Source organism: Mixophyes fleayi, chromosome 6 (genome assembly GCF_038048845.1).
Source record: "Mixophyes fleayi isolate aMixFle1 chromosome 6, aMixFle1.hap1, whole genome shotgun sequence".
In the NCBI taxonomy this organism is placed as follows: domain Eukaryota; kingdom Metazoa; phylum Chordata; class Amphibia; order Anura; family Limnodynastidae; genus Mixophyes; species Mixophyes fleayi.
This window is the reverse complement of record NC_134407.1, coordinates 167,068,049-167,087,779: the sequence shown is the minus strand read 5'-3', so window position 1 is coordinate 167,087,779 and position 19,731 is coordinate 167,068,049. Positions and strand designations below refer to the sequence as shown.

Sequence of the window (19,731 nt, the reverse complement as noted above, 5' to 3'; positions counted from 1 at the left end):
TAATATGCACAATATAAATGTATAAATGACTGAACAACACTGCCAATGTAGAAAGTCTCTTGAAGTAATCCAGCATGAGATAACACAGTCAATGATGGCAATAGACTCAGCGGATAGTACACTCCAGAGGAGAACCAACACAGTCCAGCAAGGTATGCAATACACAGCACAGTCAATGGGAAGTATGCATACCGTGGTTCAGGAGAAGGCAGTCAGACAGGAGTGCAGAGATACCTGAAGGGCAGGAGGCCGGCAGGATCCAAAGTCCCTGGATGGGTGAAGCGGTGGTCTAGCAGGTGCAGCGCACAGGTAGGTAGACCAGCAGGGAACACAGGAAGGCGTGGAGAGCGGATCAGTAGTAGATGGATGAGTAGCGCTGAGAAGTAACAGCAGCGGGTCTCTGCGGGAACACGGAGGTAGCCAATAGCAACCAGTAGGTGCAGTAACGATGGGACACCGGAGCAGAGTAGAACTGGAACAGTTGATCACGGAGAGTAGCGGGTAGCAATAGTGGCAGCAGACTCAAGGAAACACGGGAGAGTAGACAAGGGCTGAAGACTGAAGCGCACAGGGGCAGCGGATAGGAATCAGCCAAACAGTCACGATGAAACACAGACGGGTTGCAGGTTGAAGACTGTAGTGCACGGAGGCAGCGGATAGGAATCAGCTAGCAGTCACGATGATGAAACACAGACGAGTTGCAGGTTGAAGACTGTAGCGCACGGAGGCAGCGGATAGGAATCAGCCAAACAGTCACGATGATGAAACACAGACGAGTTGCAGGTTGAAGTCTGTAGTGCACGGAGGCAGCGGATAGGAATCAGCTGGCAGTCACAATCATGAACAGGTGAGTGGATGTGAATGAAAGACTGTAGTGCACGGAGGCAGCGGATAGGCATCAGCTAACAGTCCCAATGATACATGGTAGAGTTGAAGTGATTAGAAGACTGTAGTGCACGGAGGCAGCGGATAGGAATCAGCTCACAGTCACGATGATACAGTAGATGGTAGAAGTGGTATGGGAACCACAGTAGTAGAAGTGGTTTGGAAACCACAGAGGTAGAAGTGGTTTGGAAACCACAGGAATCAGCTGGGCTGAATAACGAGGAAACACAGGAACACCTTCAGAGACTCATGGGGAATGAGACTCCAAGATCAGGCCACGTGGTGTTGACCACAGGTGCTTAATATAGGGAGGTAGCCTGATCTGCCAATTTAGTTAAAGGAACATACACTGGAGGTATGGAAAGGGCTGCGCATGCGCAGTCCCTCAGGATGGAGGACGGCCACGGTTCCTAAATGTCCGGGAAGAAGCACTCACAGTCCGGTGAGTGACAGTACCCCCCCTTTTAAAGGTGGGCACAGAACGCCTGGAACCGGGCTTGTCCGGATTTTTGGAATAAAACTTCTTCAGAAGGGCAGGAGCATTAAGATCTTCAGCTTTGATCCATGAACGCTCTTCAGGACCAAAGCCCTTCCAATGAACGAGGAAACGGAGGACTCCTCGCGAAATTTTTGCATCCAGTACCTCAGTAATCTCGAAATCCTCCTCCTGATGAACTTGAACTGGCTGCGGTGCTGAGGGAGGAGTCGAGAAACGGTTGATGATGAGAGGTTTGAGCAAGGACACATGGAAGGCATTGGAGATCCGAAGATTCTTAGGAAGAAGAAGTTTAACACATACTGGATTGATAACTTGAATGATCCTATATGGACCAATAAAACGAGGGGCGAATTTCATAGATGGAACCTTCAAACGAATATTTTTGGTAGATAACCAGACACGATCTCCAATTTTTAGTGGTGGAATAGCCCGCCTCTTCTTATCTGCGAAAGACTTATATTTGTTAGATGTCTTCTTTAAACAGGTTTTGACCTGAGACCAGATATTTTTGAAGGTCTGACAAGCAGTCTCCACAGCAGGAACTTGGGTGGGCGGGAGGGCAGGAAATTCCGGAAAAGACGGATGGTGACCGTAGACCACAAAGAATGGAGTTTTGGATGATGACTCATGGTACATGTTGTTATGGGCGAATTCAGCCCAAGGGAGCAATTCTACCCAGTTGTCTTGGTTGGCTGAAGAGAACATCCTAATAAAGGTCTCAAGATCTTGATTGACTCGTTCTGTTTGTCCGTTAGATTGCGGATGGTAAGAAGATGAGAGTGCTAATCGTATGCCCAAGGTTTTACAAAGGGCCCGCCAGAATCTGGAAACGAATTGTACTCCTCTATCCGACACAATCTCAGACGGACATCCATGGATGCGGAAGATTTCTTTAATGAAATGTTCAGCCAGAGTAGACGAGGAAGGTAAACCGGACAGAGGGACGAAATGAGCCATCTTCGAAAATCTGTCTACCACTACCCAAATAGTATTGTGATTCTTACTTGGTGGCAAATCAGTAACGAAATCCATACTAATATGGGTCCAAGGCTTGGACGGAATGGGTAGTGGTCGCAGCAACCCTGCTGGAGTTCTGCGGGAGGATTTGAACTGAGAACATAAATCACAGGAAGCAACAAACTCTTTGACGTCTCTCCTCATTGAAGGCCACCAGTAACTACGAGAGAGAATCTCAAAGGTCTTGTGTTCACCGGCGTGTCCAGAAAAACGAGAGGCATGGAACCACGAAAGGATTTTCCTCCTCAGAGTAGGAGGCACAAGGGTCTTCCCAAATGGCAGCATTTTGGTGGATGAAGCAGCCAGAGAAATACATTTGGGGTCTAGAATAGCATGGTTGGGAACCTCTTCTACATCAGAGGACGTCACAAAAGCTCGAGATAGAGCGTCAGCTTTCTTGTTCTTAGCGGCTGGTTTGAAGGTTATAATTAATTCAAAACGGGAAAAGAAAAGAGACCATCTTGCTTGACGAGGGTTCAAGCATTGAGCAGATTGCAAATATGACAAGTTCTTATGATCCGTGAAGATCGTCACCGGATGGCGAGCTCCTTCCAACAAGTATCTCCATTCCTCTAATGCAGCTTTGATGGCCAGCAACTCCTTGTCCCCGATAGTATAATTTTTCTCTGCGGGCAGAAGACCCCGAGAGTAGAAGGCACAAGGGTGTAATTTTTGTTGCTCCGAGCGTTGGGAGAGAATAGCTCCTACGCCCACATTAGAGGCATCTACTTCTAGGAAGAAGGGGAGTGTCACATCAGGCTGTCGCAGAATGGCAGCAGACGAGAAGGACTCTTTGAGGATTTGAAAGGCTTGGAGAGCCTCAGATGACCATTGCTTAGTATTAGCCCCTTTCCGAGTTAGGGCCACAATGGGAGATGCAATGGATGAAAAGTCTTGAATGAAGCGTCTATAGTAATTGGCAAAACCTAAAAAACGCTGGATGGCACGAAGAGTAGTTGGCTGAGGCCAATGTAGTACAGCATTTACTTTGTCTGGATCCATCTTCAGGCCAACTCCGGAAACTATATACCCCAAGAATGGAATCTGGGGTAACTCGAATGAACACTTCTCCAATTTACAGAACAACGAGTTCTTCCGTAGTCTGGAGAGGACCTCTGCCACATGTTGGTGATGAGAAGGCAGGTCCTGTGAGAAGATCAATATGTCGTCCAGGTAGACAACGACACATACATATAATAAGTCCCGAAAGATCTCATTGATGAAACCCTGGAAAACCGCGGGGGCATTACACAGCCCGAAGGGCATTACTAAATATTCGTAATGCCCATCTCTGGTGTTAAACGCGGTCTTCCATTCGTCACCGGAACGGATTCTAATTAAATTGTAGGCACCACGAAGATCCAACTTAGTAAATATCCGAGCTCCCTTGATGCGATCAAATAGCTCAGTGATCAGCGGAATGGGATACCGATTCTTGATAGTAATGGCGTTGAGTCCACGAAAATCTATACAAGGGCGTAATGATCCATCCTTCTTTTTGACGAAGAAGAACCCAGCTCCAGCGGGAGAGGTGGAAGGTCGAATGAACCCACGCTGGAGATTCTCCTGTATGTACTCAGATGTGGCTTGAGTTTCAGGCAACGAGAGAGGATAGACCCGACCCCTGGGAGGAGTCTTGCCAGGTAGAAGGTCGATCGGACAATCCCAAGAACGATGAGGAGGAAGACGTTCAGACTGAGCTTTATCAAACACATCGGCATATGAAGCATACTGAGGAGGGAGTCCCGGGGAGGAAGATGAGATGGAAGATTGCTGTACTTTAAGAGGAATAACTTGAGAGAGGCAACGATGGTGACATTCAGACCCCCAAGACGTAACTTGAGGGGTGTGCCAGTCAATCTGGGGAGAGTGACACTGAAGCCATGGAAGGCCTAAGACAATCGGACTTGTCGTAACTGGAAGAATTAAAAACGAAATTTCTTCATGGTGTAGTACACCAATCTGAAGGGTTACTGGAGACGTACTCTGGGTGATGAGACCATTGATGAGGCGTGATCCATCTATAGCCGTCACAGTAATGGGTGTTTTTAAAGTGATCACTGGTAGGGACCATTGATTCACTAGTGATTTAGAAATGAAATTTCCTGCTGCTCCGGAATCAATCAATGCCTGTGACTCAAAGGATTTGGTAGCAAAGGAAATCGTAACATCGAAAGCGCAGACTTTAGATTTCATAGACAATGGAGAGGACTCCAGGGACCCTAACTTCACCTCTCCAGAACTAGTTAGGGCCTGGCATTTCCCGATCTCTTAGGGCAAGAGCTGAGCATATGCGTGGAATCAGCACAATAGATACAGAGTCTATTCTTTACTCTTCGTTACCTCTCCTCTGAAGATAATTTGGAACGTCCTATCTCCATGGGAATCGCAGAGGATGGAGCTGGACGAAATTGAGGGTTAGAACGAAGAGGTGCTTTGACAGCCGTTGTTTTCTCAGACTCTCTTTCACGAAATCTCATATCTACACGATGGCAGAGAGAGATCAAATCTTCTAGTGACGAAGGAAGTTCTTGGGTAGTCAGTGCATCCTTAATTTTATCGGAGAGCCCCTGCCAGAAGGCGGCAACTAATGCTTCAGAGTTCCACTGAAGTTCAGAGGCTAAGATCCTAAATTGAATGACATACTGTCCTACTGTATGGGAGCCTTGTCGCAAACGAAGAATGCTGGAAGCAGCGGAGGTCACACGACCTGGTTCATCGAACACACTTCGGAACGTGGAAATGAATTTGGCACTATCTTGTAGAATTGGATCGTTTCTCTCCCACAGAGGGGAGGCCCAAGCCAGGGCTTGTCCAGAAAACAATGAGATAAGATAGGCCACTCTGGAACGATGGGTAGAAAAATTTTGAGGTTAAAGTTCAAAATGGACTGAACATTGGTTAAGGAAACCTCTACAAGTTTTGGGGTCCCCGTCATATTTTGACGGAGTAGGCAGGTGTAGCGTAGGAACTGTAGACACCTGGGATGGCACTGGGGAAACGGAGGAAAGCACAGGAGCTTCAATATTAGCTGTAACGGTCTGTCCAGATGTTCCTTGGGAGGTTAAAGATTGGTAACATTGAAGTAACAGCTGTTGGCGAGCATCCTGTTGCTCCACACGGCTGACCAGATGCTGCAGCATCTCTTTAGCGGTAGGTTCCGTATCTGGGTCTGTCAGGGCCTGATCTTACTGTCACGGGCACTAGGAGTCTTTACCCAGGGATCACCAGGTGGTAGGCTTACCAGAGCAGTATAGGTGATAATATGGTACTCTGGTAGCGGGGTGATCACGGAACAGGAAATAGCAGATGATGAGATGCTCAGGAAAGTCTATGACTAGCAGCACTGGCAATATGGAAGTAGTTATACACGAGGAACTGTATGGACAAAGGACACGTGAAGGTAGTCAGTGGTCTGCGGTAGCAAGTTGTACCACTGCTATAGTGAGGAGGAATGTCCAACAGAAACGAGGAGGTGATGAGAGTCAGCGGTCTGCGGATAGCAAGTTGTACCGCTGTCTGAGTGAAGGAATGGAATCCAAGTGGAGGTATCCGGGGAGTCAGTGGTCTGCGTTAGCAAGTTGTACCACTGCTATGTGAGAGGATACTGGAACGGGTGAAACTGTAAACAGGAGTCAGTGGTCTGCTACTAGCAAGTTGTACCACTGAATATATATGTGAGGAGGTGCACGGGGAGCGACTGCAACACAATATATACACGGGCACCTTGACTTTGATCCACAGTAATATGCACAATATAAATGTATAAATGACTGAACAACACTGCCAATGTAGAAAGTCTCTTGAAGTAATCCAGCATGAGATAACACAGTCAATGATGGCAATAGACTCAGCGGATAGTACACTCCAGAGGAGAACCAACACAGTCCAGCAAGGTATGCAATACACAGCACAGTCAATGGGAAGTATGCATACCGTGGTTCAGGAGAAGGCAGTCAGACAGGAGTGCAGAGATACCTGAAGGGCAGGAGGCCGGCAGGATCCAAAGTCCCTGGATGGGTGAAGCGGTGGTCTAGCAGGTGCAGCGCACAGGTAGGTAGACCAGCAGGGAACACAGGAAGGCGTGGAGAGCGGATCAGTAGTAGATGGATGAGTAGCGCTGAGAAGTAACAGCAGCGGGTCTCTGCGGGAACACGGAGGTAGCCAATAGCAACCAGTAGGTGCAGTAACGATGGGACACCGGAGCAGAGTAGAACTGGAACAGTTGATCACGGAGAGTAGCGGGTAGCAATAGTGGCAGCAGACTCAAGGAAACACGGGAGAGTAGACAAGGGCTGAAGACTGAAGCGCACAGGGGCAGCGGATAGGAATCAGCCAAACAGTCACGATGAAACACAGACGGGTTGCAGGTTGAAGACTGTAGTGCACGGAGGCAGCGGATAGGAATCAGCTAGCAGTCACGATGATGAAACACAGACGAGTTGCAGGTTGAAGACTGTAGCGCACGGAGGCAGCGGATAGGAATCAGCCAAACAGTCACGATGATGAAACACAGACGAGTTGCAGGTTGAAGTCTGTAGTGCACGGAGGCAGCGGATAGGAATCAGCTGGCAGTCACAATCATGAACAGGTGAGTGGATGTGAATGAAAGACTGTAGTGCACGGAGGCAGCGGATAGGCATCAGCTAACAGTCCCAATGATACATGGTAGAGTTGAAGTGATTAGAAGACTGTAGTGCACGGAGGCAGCGGATAGGAATCAGCTCACAGTCACGATGATACAGTAGATGGTAGAAGTGGTATGGGAACCACAGTAGTAGAAGTGGTTTGGAAACCACAGAGGTAGAAGTGGTTTGGAAACCACAGGAATCAGCTGGGCTGAATAACGAGGAAACACAGGAACACCTTCAGAGACTCATGGGGAATGAGACTCCAAGATCAGGCCACGTGGTGTTGACCACAGGTGCTTAATATAGGGAGGTAGCCTGATCTGCCAATTTAGTTAAAGGAACATACACTGGAGGTATGGAAAGGGCTGCGCATGCGCAGTCCCTCAGGATGGAGGACGGCCACGGTTCCTAAATGTCCGGGAAGAAGCACTCACAGTCCGGTGAGTGACAATTTTATTTTTGCGCTAGTGTCAGTGCCAACTGTCCAATCAAAATGATGAACTAGCAAGGCGTTGGGTGTAGAGTCATGAGCCTAGGCTGTGTCCACTTTCTCATATAGGGACATAAGTGTCCTCAGTGATAGCTGTCTGAGTCATTATGTGTATATTGGTATATTTGTGTGAAAATGATGATGATTGCGAGGAGTAAAACGGAGAAATAATGTTGGGGCATGTATAGGGGAAATAGAGTGGTATGGTGGTAAGAGTTGGGGAATGTGAAGTCCCGATCGGCATGCTGAACGATGTGTACACACTATACACGTTTTACAAGATTTACCTTTAGATCTGTGCTCTTCATCTGTCATAACCATCGGCTGAAAAGATCATGACTCTGTAAACTCTATGTAGATCTGCCTACACCGCTGAACGTGAGAGCATACACACTGCAGAATTGGAACAACATTCTTCCATTGCTGAACAAGATTTTTAGTCTGGTTTAAAAATCAAATGAAACAATACGATGTGCTTTGGAATGATAATCTTTCATTGTTGCAGTGTATACATTAATGTAATATTGGGTCGAACAGTCATTTGTCTGGTAATTCTCCCGATAATCAGCTGAAAACCCTGTAATGTGTACCCAGCCTAACCTAATTCAGTCAACAAAGTAATCATTAACTATATAAACTCTCTTCCTACAGACAAATTTGCACATGCTCTGACATCATTTGCATCATTTTTTACAACTGTAGAAGGAATTTTTCTGATTTTTTTCATAACATATTAATATTTTCAGGAGCAAATATGAAACAATGTAAAATATCAATACCACAACTTAAGAAACATAAACTACCATTGCAGCAAAAGAACAATGAGGTTAGAGCATCGTTTTGAGCTGCTCCTGATTTCGAGAAGATTTTGCCATTTTCCATTCTCCAAACAATTCCACAGTGAGTGTTTTACTGCAAAATATGCATAGATTGAATCCAAAAACATCCGTTAAAAACACAGACCTTGTCTAAACAGCCAAAACATGCAACACAACTGTTCAGAGAATGCACACAGACACAGGAGCCAAAAGTATGCAGTGTCTCACTTCCTTTCTATAGAGTAGGACAAGAAATAATGAGTAAGAAGAACAGGATAGAACTTGCTGTGCTAAGAATTTTGATTTGTTTGTTCTTTGTTGATATTCGGGGGAACAATTCTGGAATTGGACCACACAAATCTGAATATTTTCTTTTTGCAATACATCCATAGGATAATATTGCAACACTTTTAACTCAGTGTTCAGACTCCGTTTTGCATGTTAGTATTGGAGAACTGCACATTTCCAATTGGGGGGCGTATATTTGACTGAAAGGGTGTGATAATATTACTTTTCATCAGGCCTTAATTTGTGGAAAGGCCACATGTTCTCTAGCCTAGGGTGGCATAATTCTGGACGCCATTTACTTTATAAAGATATCAAATTGTTTTCCTATGTATTTCCACCGGCAAATCAATGTTGATTTAATATTTGGCATCATTTATTGCTCTTTTACATGTGGTGTATAATATGTGGTTGAGTTTGAGCATACCCCCAGCAGTCTGGATTTTGGTGGCATGGTGGTCTATTTATAAAGCTGTTTCCACAAGATTAAGGCAAATATTAAGATCAGGGCTATTTAACAATAGGCTAAAGCAGGAGAAAATGAAGACTACTTACCAAGACCAAACTAGCGACCAGTACCGCAGTCTACCCTAATTTTCTATGTGGACTGCGAAACTTGGGTCAATTTACCAAATTATTGGTACATGCACAGTTAGGTCAGCCTGGGGACAGAATGAAAAATCTTATGTTTTCCCAATGAAATTGTCTTCACTGAGATAGCCTCTTAACGACATAATTAGGATCATAAATTGATCAGAAAATGCATTTTTTATTGCTTCGATCAGCATCGATAAGAGATGTGACTCAGGTCCTCCAAGAACAATTTTGGGCCCTAGTACAGTAACTGCTTGGGAACTATTCCAAAGTAGCAGAAGTGGGCGTGGCCACACCAGGTTGGCGGATCATTCCACTACACAGGCAGGCCAGGACCAACAGGCAGACCCGGGCCCTGGTACCTTGTACCTGCCCCCCCTCAGCTCCGCTCTTGGTACTTTATGGGCTTGAATTGCAGTCCTACATAAATAAGCCCCATAGTCAAAATTTCTAGACTGAAAAGGGTCTTGGACATAGCGGATTTGGGGAAAAGCCTGATTAAGAACTGATGGGGCCCTAGACAAGATACTCGTTTGGCGACCCTTCCCCACACCTTTTGTAAAAAACACATAAAATGCATTAGAGTAATCCACTAGGCAGAAGCTAACACTGATTGGGGCATGGAACTAAATATCCCAATTACCAAATTGAAATGTTGGGTGGTTGGGATTGGAACAATGGAAGGTGAAAGTGTAGAGCAGCAAAGGGGAGCAAAAGGAAGTCTGACAGTGCTGGTCATCCATCCCTTAGGGGTAGCTTTCACTTTCTCTCTAGGACTTAGAAAACAGTTTACTGTGCAGATGAGGGTAGAGTCCAACGATATCATTGGTAGAAGGTAGTAAGAAAATACAGCATTGTGATAAAAAAACTTTATCCTTTATCCTTACTATAAGGCCTCACACGCAGACATTAAAAAACAATGCTTATTAAGCGTAGACAAAAACTTTCAGCTCTGTCCTCACTTTTAACAGAGCCTGATTACGAAATAGGCTGACTAGACTTTTTGGGGGAAAGGGCGGAAAACTTCTAGCGATGCAAACCTGAAATTCATTTTAAAATATGACAGAAAAGTTGTTCTCTAAAGTAAAAAGAAAACAGGAAAAAAAAATGTATTAAGTTTTTAATCTTGACGTATCTGTCTGAAGACAAGTGGAGCTGAGTTTTGAAAACATGTGAACGTAAACACTGGAGGTGATGGACGAGTGTATTTTTACCTAATGCATATTAGCCTGATCAGTGTCGAACTGGGGCATGAAGGGCCCACCAGGGAAACCAATAACTGGGGCCCACCTAATACCATGTAGCACTGCAAAGGAGGTGTTGGGGAGCCTGGTGCACTTAAGACATTATTATCATTTTAGACAAATTTTACCTGTAGTTGCTCTCACCATCGCTCCTCACATCTGGCAGACAGGAAGTGAAGCGACTTCCTGTCTGCCGCACAGCACTTTGGGTCCCCATACAGCAATAGGCAGCCTAGCGATTGGCTGCTTGTTGCTGTCCCACTGACACACCAATATTTTTGAGCATTTTCTTGACTCCTCCCCCCTCCATGGCCACGCCCCCGATACCCACAATCACGACCCCCACCCCAGACTATTACGCCCCCCCATCGTGCCCCCTCCTCACACACACACTCGTGTCTCCTCCGCACCTGCTATGAAGCATCGGGGCCCACTGGGGAATTCCCGGCTCCCCGGCGGGCCAGTTCGATGCTGAGCCTGACGTGTAAGTAAATGAGTGATATGAGTGTATTAGCCTAGGGCGGCCTCAACCTTTAATCAGTCCCTGAACAGAGCATTCTGAACAGGCCCTTAACAGACTCAATTCACTACAAATCGCTTCATGGAGACTCCCATCCTGCCCACTTCACTAGGAAGTGGGGAGGATGCGGGAGAATGGCCTGCTCTCCCGGGAGACCTACCTAGAATTCTTGAGTGTCCTGGAGAGTGGGCAAGTATGAATAATGCCACCCAAATGCAGACTTATGCAGGGCATTCCATTTGATGCTCTATCCCACCAGGTCAACTGTTGCCATCTTTCACGATGGTTTGACTCTTAGGGGGGATGTCAAGTTCACGACTGCTCTGTATAGAATTGCAGAGCAACGGTGAACACGTGCCACTCACACCAATAGCCACGAATGAGTGTTCTGAGAGCAGGAGAGTAGGTATGGGATGGCCTAATGCTTTAGAAATGCTGGCACTCCCCCCGGTATGTCCATGCCCCCATCACGATGTGGCCACCCCTCCAGTCTGCCAAGTTGGGAAGTATAACTTAATAAATTTATGCTAAAGAGTCAAATAGTGTGAGCATACAGCTCCATTCACTTACATTCACAACAGGGATCATTTACTAGGCTTTGTAAATGCAGGTTAAACGTACTTGTAACCTTTGATTTTAACATCCGCACACGTGACTCCTATGAGTGGATTTGCCTTCTCGAAGAACAACATCCGCTGCAAATAGTCTCCCACCAAGCATTGTCTTCTGGCACAAACTTTCTGTAGGACGTGTCAGCCGAGTATTGTTTTTCAGAGTCTATCAGTGTGTTTCAGTAGCTCTGAGGAAGGAATCAAGCTGTGGCTCAGTCATAGAGGAGGAAGGAGAATAACAGTAAGAGATACAGGGGAGGTGGGAGTTTAGGGAGATTCAGGAAAGCTGTTATTACCAGCACAGTGATAGAGATATTACTAAGAAACAAACACTCCATACTACTAGAGTCTGTGCCTCTAGTCTCTGGACAATACAATTACAAACAGAACCTTTGATCCTCCATATAAATGACTAGTCAGAGCCGTAACTTAGAATTCTAGTGCCCTGGGCGAGAAAGACAAATGCCGCCCCCCTAGCCCTCAATTTTAACCAAATTAACCTAAAATATTCCTAAATTGCGCCCCCCCTTCAGCGTTGGGCCCTGGGCAGTCGCCCCTGTCGCACAGCCCTAGTTACGGCCCTGTGACTAGTATTCATTGTACAAGTGTTACACTAACACATTGCACTAATTTTAAAGAAAGCGATGATTAGTGAAGGTGAATTATTAATGAAAAGACGGATACAAAACTGATATTCAGACTGTGGGGTCTATTTAACAAACAGCGGTTATAGAAGAGTTTTCTCTCACTGCATCTCTGTTAGGAACTTACCTTGTCCCCGTTCCACTGCGCTGTCAGCGGGAGCTGACAGCGGTGTCCATATCTTCAGCGCTGCTTCTGTTAGCGCTGCCGCACTTCCGGCTTCTCTCTGCTGCTGATCATGTGACTCCTGGGCGGGGAATTCAAACTCCTATATCTTCCCTGCTCTGACACGCTGCCTGTGTCAGAGCAATGTGTTTCCTGTTCCTGGCTACAGTTCCTGTGTCCTGACTCCTGTGATCCTGCTCCCTGTTTACCCCGCTATTCCTCCTACTCCTGTGTACCTACCTGGCTGTGACCGACTATTCTCTGGATCTCCCTCTGGCACCGTATACCTGATACCTTCTGTGTACCGACCCGGCTGTGTTACCGACTATTCTCTGGATCTCCCTCTGGCACCGTATACCTGATACCTTCTGTGTACCGACCCGGCTGTGTTACCGACTATTCTCTGGATCTCCCTCTGGCACCGTATACCTGATACCTTCTGTGTACCGACCCGGCTGTGTTACCAACTATTCTCTGGATCCTGCCACGCACCCATTGCCTCCGTGCATCTACCGGTTACTGTTCCAGACCTACTACGCCTGGAATTCACGGTTAGTGCCTGTACTTGCACCGCATTGTCTATTTTCTTGTCTGCCTGCCATCACTTAGAACTTTCTCCCTTACGTCAGTAGGCTAATCTGGGGGCCGCGACCTGCGGTTCTTCGGCAGCTAAGCCCACACTACCTTGCGGTGGTTCTTGGTGAAGACCGGAAGGCCGTTAGACTCCGCGCCCTAGGTAAGCCTGTGCTAATACTGACTAAGGCATCAAAATCGTAACAGTTTGCTCTGACCCCCTATCTAACTGATGGAAGCGACAGGGAATCCCACTGCGAGAGTACTACTGGATAACTTAGCGGCTCAGGTTGAGGAACAGGGGAAAAATCAAGAACAGTTATTACAGATTCTGCAGACTCTGTCTAACAGGTTGGATACGCTCCAAGCAGCTCAGGTGGCAGCTCCTAATCCTCCACCTGCTCCGGCCCCACAGCCTGCCCCCGCTCCAAGCGGTTCAGCTGTATCTGCTCCCACCACCTCTCAACTCCGCATACCTAACCCACCCAAGTTCAATGGGGATCCTAAGGAATGCCGAGGCTTCTTGAACCAGTGTGCTATTCAATTCGAACTTTTGCCCGGGAACTTTCCCACACAGAAAACTAAAGTCGCTTATATTATTTCATTATTGTCTGGTCAAGCGCTTGCCTGGGCTTCTCCTCTCTGGGAACATGATGACCCCATTCTCCATAATTGTGCCACTTTCTTGGAAACCTTCAGACGCATCTTTGATGAACCCGGACGAGTCTCCAGTGCAGCTTCTGGACTCCTCCGTCTGCGCCAGGGTACCCTTACTCTGGGCCAGTATGCCCTTCAATTTCGCACTATGGCGGCCGAACTTCGTTGGAACAATGAAGCCTTAGTGGCCACATTTTGGCAAGGCTTGTCCGATCGTATTAAGGACGAGCTAGCAGCCCGAGAGTTACCCACTACCCTGGATGCTTTGATCTCTCTCTGTAACCAGATTGATATACGTTTCCGTGAACGCACTCAGGAGAGAGAGAGTTCCCGTCGATCTACTTTCCGTTTGGCTCCTCGCTTCCAAAGTCCTATTACACCGGAGGAAGAGCCTATGCAGTTGGGAAGAGCACGTTTATCCCAGGAGGAAAAAGAGAGGCGGTTCAAGAATCGTTTATGCCTTTATTGCGGGGAACCCGGTCATGTCCTGAGTCAATGTGGGAAGCGCCCGGGAAACGATCGGACCTAACTGATGACGGAGAGACTAAGTTAGGTATGAACATTCTCTCTCCTATGGATTCTAGTTTTTCTATCCAAGTTATTCTGCAATATACTGATAAACAATTGTCTCTTCCAGCGCTTATTGACTCTGGTGCAGCGGGGAACTTTTTAAGAGCTGACATTGTAGAGCGGTTATCATTGCCTAGGCAACCCTTAGATCCACCTATTGCCATTACAGCTATAGATGGCAGTCGTATCATTGGAGGATCCATTAAGAACAGAACTGTTAACATGTCTCTACGCATTGGAGCCTTGCACACTGAGGAAATCTCCTTCTTAGTCATTCCAAAGGCTATCAACCCGTTGATCTTAGGCCTACCTTGGCTCAGACTTCACTCCCCCACTTTAGATTGGCAGAAACCGGAAGTTCTTGCATGGGGTTCAGAGTGTCATTCCCGATGTCTTCCCAGGATTCATAGACCCGCTATGGGCTGTCTCCCAACACCCTCCGGTATTCCTCCTCAATATCATTCGTTTTCTGATGTCTTTTGTGAAAAGGAGGCTTCCAAGTTACCCCCTCATAGACCTTGGGATTGCTCCATTGAATTGTTGCCGGATAAGATACCACCGAGAGGACGGGTATTTCCATTATCTCTACCCGAATCAGAGGCCATGTCCCTATATATTAAGGAGAATTTAAACAGGGGTTTTATCCGGAAATCCTCATCACCAGCAGGAGCAGGTTTCTTTTTCGTAAAAAAGAAGGACGGCGGATTGCGTCCTTGCATAGACTACCGTGGCCTCAACGCCATAACGAAAAAGAATAGGTACCCCTTACCATTAATCTCTGAACTCTTTGATAGGATCAAGGGAGCTTCAATCTTTTCTAAACTGGATTTGAAAGGGGCCTACAACCTTATCCGTATTAAACAAGGGGATGAATGGAAGACGGCGTTCAATACGCACGATGGGCATTTTGAGTATCTTGTCATGCCATTTGGACTTTGTAACGCCCCTGCGGTTTTTCAAAATTTTATTAACGAAGTTTTTCAGGATTTCCTGTATCAATTTGTGGTCATCTACCTAGACGACATTCTTATTTTTTCACCTGATATTATTACTCATCGCCATCATGTCTCCTTGATTCTTCAACGCCTTCGGTCGCATCATCTGTACTGTAATGTGGACAAGTGTGTCTTTGAAAAAACGCATCTTCCTTTTCTTGGTCACGTGGTTTCTGGCTCCGGATTACATATGGACCCTGAGAAATTAAAGGCGATTTCTGATTGGCCCCAACCGGTTGGACTTAAGGCCATCCAGCGTTTTATTGGGTTCTCTAATTATTACCGCCACTTTATCAAAGGGTTTTCATCTGTTATTGCACCCATCACTTCCCTGACCAAGAAATCTGCCAACGCTAAGACCTGGCCACCAGAGGCGGTAGAGGCCTTCAAGTATCTTAAAGAAGCCTTCATATCGGCACCTATTCTTCAACAGCCAGATTCTTCCTTCCCCTTTTTTCTCGAAGTTGACGCATCCTCCACTGGAGTAGGAGCTATTTTGTCTCAGAAGAATTCTACTGGAAAGTTTTCTCCTTGTGGCTTCTTTTCTCGTAAATTCTCATCCACCGAAAAAAACTACGGCATTGGAGACAGAGAACTACTTGCTATCAAATTGGCCTTGGAGGCCTGGAGACATCATTTGGAGGGAGCCAGATTTCCTGTTACTATTTTTACGGATCACAAGAACCTGCTTTATCTACAAACTGCATCCTGCCTCAATCCCCGTCAGGCCAGATGGTCGTTATTTTTTTCACGATTCAATATGATCATTACCTTCAGACCAGGGTCCAAGAACAAGAAGGCTGATGCCCTCTCTCGTTCCTTTGATTCTATGGATACCGAAGAAGAGAGTGTTAGGTCTATTCTAGATCCAGAATGTATTTTGGCTACTACTCCTACTCGGCTGATCATTCCTCACGGGAAGACTTTGGTTCCTCCACATCTCCAAACTAAACTCCTTAAATGGGCTCATGCCTCCCGTTTTTCTGGTCATGCCGGTATAAAGAAGACCTTGGAATTTATCTCCCGTAGTTATTGGTGGCCGGCTATCCGTTCGGACGTTCGACAGTTTGTGACGGCGTGTTCCACTTGCGCTCAGAATAAAGTTCCTCGTCAAGCTCCATACGGTCTGCTGCAGCCTCTGCCAATTCCGGATCGACCTTGGAGTCATCTCTCCATGGATTTTATCACAGATTTACCCTCCTCCAGAGGGTTCTCAGTAGTGTGGGTGGTCACCGATCGCCTTTCCCGAGCCGCTCATTTTGTGGCATTAAAAGGTCTCCCTTCTGCTCCTGTGCTGGCTCAACTCTTCATTAAAGAAATTTTCCGCCTACATGGCTGTCCAGATATTATCGTTTCTGATCGAGGAACTCAGTTCGTGGCAAGATTTTGGAGGGCCTTTTCTCGTCTTTGTGGAATTAAGTTAAATTTCTCTTCTGCATATCATCCGCAAAGTAATGGTCTCACGGAGAGGACGAATCAAGAATTGGAGAAATTCCTCAGATGTTTCATTTCAGCTAAACATGATGATTGGGTTGATTTATTACCTTGGGCAGAATTCGCCCACAATAATAATTCACACGACTCTACCTCCATTTCTCCCTTTTTTGCTCTTCAGGGATTTCATCCTAAAGTTCCACCCTTCAAAGAGTTAACCGCTTCTGGGGTTCCTGCAGTGGATTCCCTTCTATCGGACTTCTCGTCTAGGTGGGATCTTATCAAACGCAAATTACTTCACACCTCTGCCATCAGTAAAAAAGCATTTGACAAAAGAAGAAGACCGTCTCCACTACTCACTCCTGGTGACAAAGTGTGGTTGTCTACAAAGAATCTTCGCTTGTTGGTTCCTTCTAGGAAATTCGCTCCCCGATTTATCGGTCCCTTCAAGATCATTGAGGTCATTAATCCGGTGGCCTTTAGATTAAAATTACCCCCTACCTTGAGGATTCCCAATGTTTTCCACACTTCCCTTCTCAAACCACTTGTTGTTAACAAATTCTTCTCTTCAAGAAGACCTCCTGCTGCTATTTCTGCACCTGATCAGGAATTTGAGGTGAAGGAGATTCTAGATTCTCGGATTTCCAGAGGTTCCTTGCAGTTCCTGGTTGACTGGAAAGGTTACGGTCCTGAAGAGCGTTCTTGGATTCCTGCACGAGACCTTCATGCTCCGAGTTTGTTGAAGAAATTCCATACCAAGTTCCCTCTAAAGCCTTATAGGTTGTCCGGAGGCCACCCCTGAAGGGGGGGGTACTGTTAGGAACTTACCTTGTCCCCGTTCCGCTGCGCTGTCAGCGGGAGCTGACAGCGGTGTCCATATCTTCAGCGCTGCTTCTGTTAGCGCTGCCGCACTTCCGGCTTCTCTCTGCTGCTGATCATGTGACTCCTGGGCGGGGAATTCAAACTCCTATATCTTCCCTGCTCTGACACGCTGCCTGTGTCAGAGCAATGTGTTTCCTGTTCCTGGCTACAGTTCCTGTGTCCTGACTCCTGTGATCCTGCTCCCTGTTTACCCCGCTATTCCTCCTACTCCTGTGTACCTACCTGGCTGTGACCGACTATTCTCTGGATCTCCCTCTGGCACCGTATACCTGATACCTTCTGTGTACCGACCCGGCTGTGTTACCGACTATTCTCTGGATCTCCCTCTGGCACCGTATACCTGATACCTTCTGTGTACCGACCCGGCTGTGTTACCGACTATTCTCTGGATCTCCCTCTGGCACCGTATACCTGATACCTTCTGTGTACCGACCCGGCTGTGTTACCAACTATTCTCTGGATCCTGCCACGCACCCATTGCCTCCGTGCATCTACCGGTTACTGTTCCAGACCTACTACGCCTGGAATTCACGGTTAGTGCCTGTACTTGCACCGCATTGTCTATTTTCTTGTCTGCCTGCCATCACTTAGAACTTTCTCCCTTACGTCAGTAGGCTAATCTGGGGGCCGCGACCTGCGGTTCTTCGGCAGCTAAGCCCACACTACCTTGCGGTGGTTCTTGGTGAAGACCGGAAGGCCGTTAGACTCCGCGCCCTAGGTAAGCCTGTGCTAATACTGACTAAGGCATCAAAATCGTAACAATCTCGCAGCCATAAAACATCCTCTAGTACAGCTATTTACCTTTGAAAGGTCCCCGGGGCAGCTAGCAATGAATAGCTCCTTGGTAAAACTGGCTGGCAGCGGTAATCTGAGACCTACCTCTTTGCTGGTGGTCAAGGTCCCTTCTGTGTATCAGTGACTCTGAAAAATTGTTAAGAAAAAATAAAAAAATATATTTTTAAAAATAGAAAAAAAAATAGTGAATCTTCTTAAATAGATATCTCCATGCTTTGTATTGGGAAGCTACCGCAGGAAGCAGCCGGCAATCACTGGTGATATCCTAGGTATTGTCTGTTTCGGGGCTTTATAAATAGTTAGAAGCCCTCTATCTAGGGAAAACACCCATTTTCACTGGATTTAGGGCTCTTCTACCAATGATAAATAGACCCCATGATTTGGAACCCAGTCCAATCAGCATCTGACTTTCATTACCTGCAGCAACCGATCTCTCCTTTGCCAGAGAGATTTGAGCGCTAAAGGTGCTGAATACAAGGAATGGAACCTTTATTATAGGGAAGGTGGGTGATTTTGGCCTAAATACAATATAATGTGGAAAATGCCTTTAAGAACTTAAGAGTGAAGCCAAAAGTCATCTATTATCAACCTATTAAACTGAAGTGCACCTGTTACATATAGGGGAAGCAGCCATGCTGTGGTCTGAAGCCAGAGAACACCGCAGCAGCCTATGTATTCACTAGAAGCCAGAACCTCACAAACATTGGTCATTAATTACCTGAGTGATGTCAGTAGGTCTTAGTTAGTTGACAGTTTGCATCAGAGTGCGAGTGGCTTCAGCTAAATTTGGGTGTGACTTGGCCATATTGTGAATCTAGCTTTGTCATATTGTGGTTGTGTATTGGGGAATGGCTTATTATGTAAAAGAAAATTAGAGGGTATTTAAAAGAGCTATCGTTAATACCTGCCCATCATAGATTTGCGTGCAACCTGGCAGAGCTTTCTATGACTTGTAGTTCTACAATAACTGAAGAGCCACAGGTAGCCTGTACTGTTACCTTATACTACCAACTACTTTAATTATCATGTTTTTGTAAGTATTATAATGCACTAGAGTACAAAACTGATGTCAGGCAGTACATGTGGTAGTGAAGATAGGCATGTCTTCATGCAATGCTGCTCCCCATAAAGAGAGGAGGTAACAGATTCATGTACCAATATATTCGGCCTGGACAAATTACTGGAGAATCCAGGGGCAAATAGTACAAAATGTTTTCTATGCACATTAGCAGGTGTGATTGTGCAGAATACATCCATTGAACAGCACATTAACATATCAGATCATACTAAAAGCTGACTAACATATAACATATAAAGACAATTATATATGACAAATCCAAATGACCAGCATATTGTGCCAACCCTGTGCTCACACACCATTGTACCAGCCCTGTGCCAACATATAATGTACCTCCCCCACCATT

The 19,731-nt window shown here is 46.2% G+C and overlaps 1 long non-coding RNA gene across 1 annotated transcript in view; it reads right to left on the bottom strand.

The window, feature by feature from the left end:
- The window catches only part of LOC142094703 (uncharacterized), a 53,404-nt gene that overhangs the window by 17,845 nt on the left and 15,828 nt on the right, over window positions 1-19,731 (bottom strand). Inside the window, exons 4-5 of the long non-coding RNA XR_012677700.1 lie at window positions 18,392-18,433; window positions 11,605-11,782 (exon numbers count right to left, since the gene is read on the bottom strand). This is a non-coding gene — a long non-coding RNA (uncharacterized LOC142094703). The remainder of the gene's footprint in view (window positions 1-11,604; window positions 11,783-18,391; window positions 18,434-19,731) is intronic.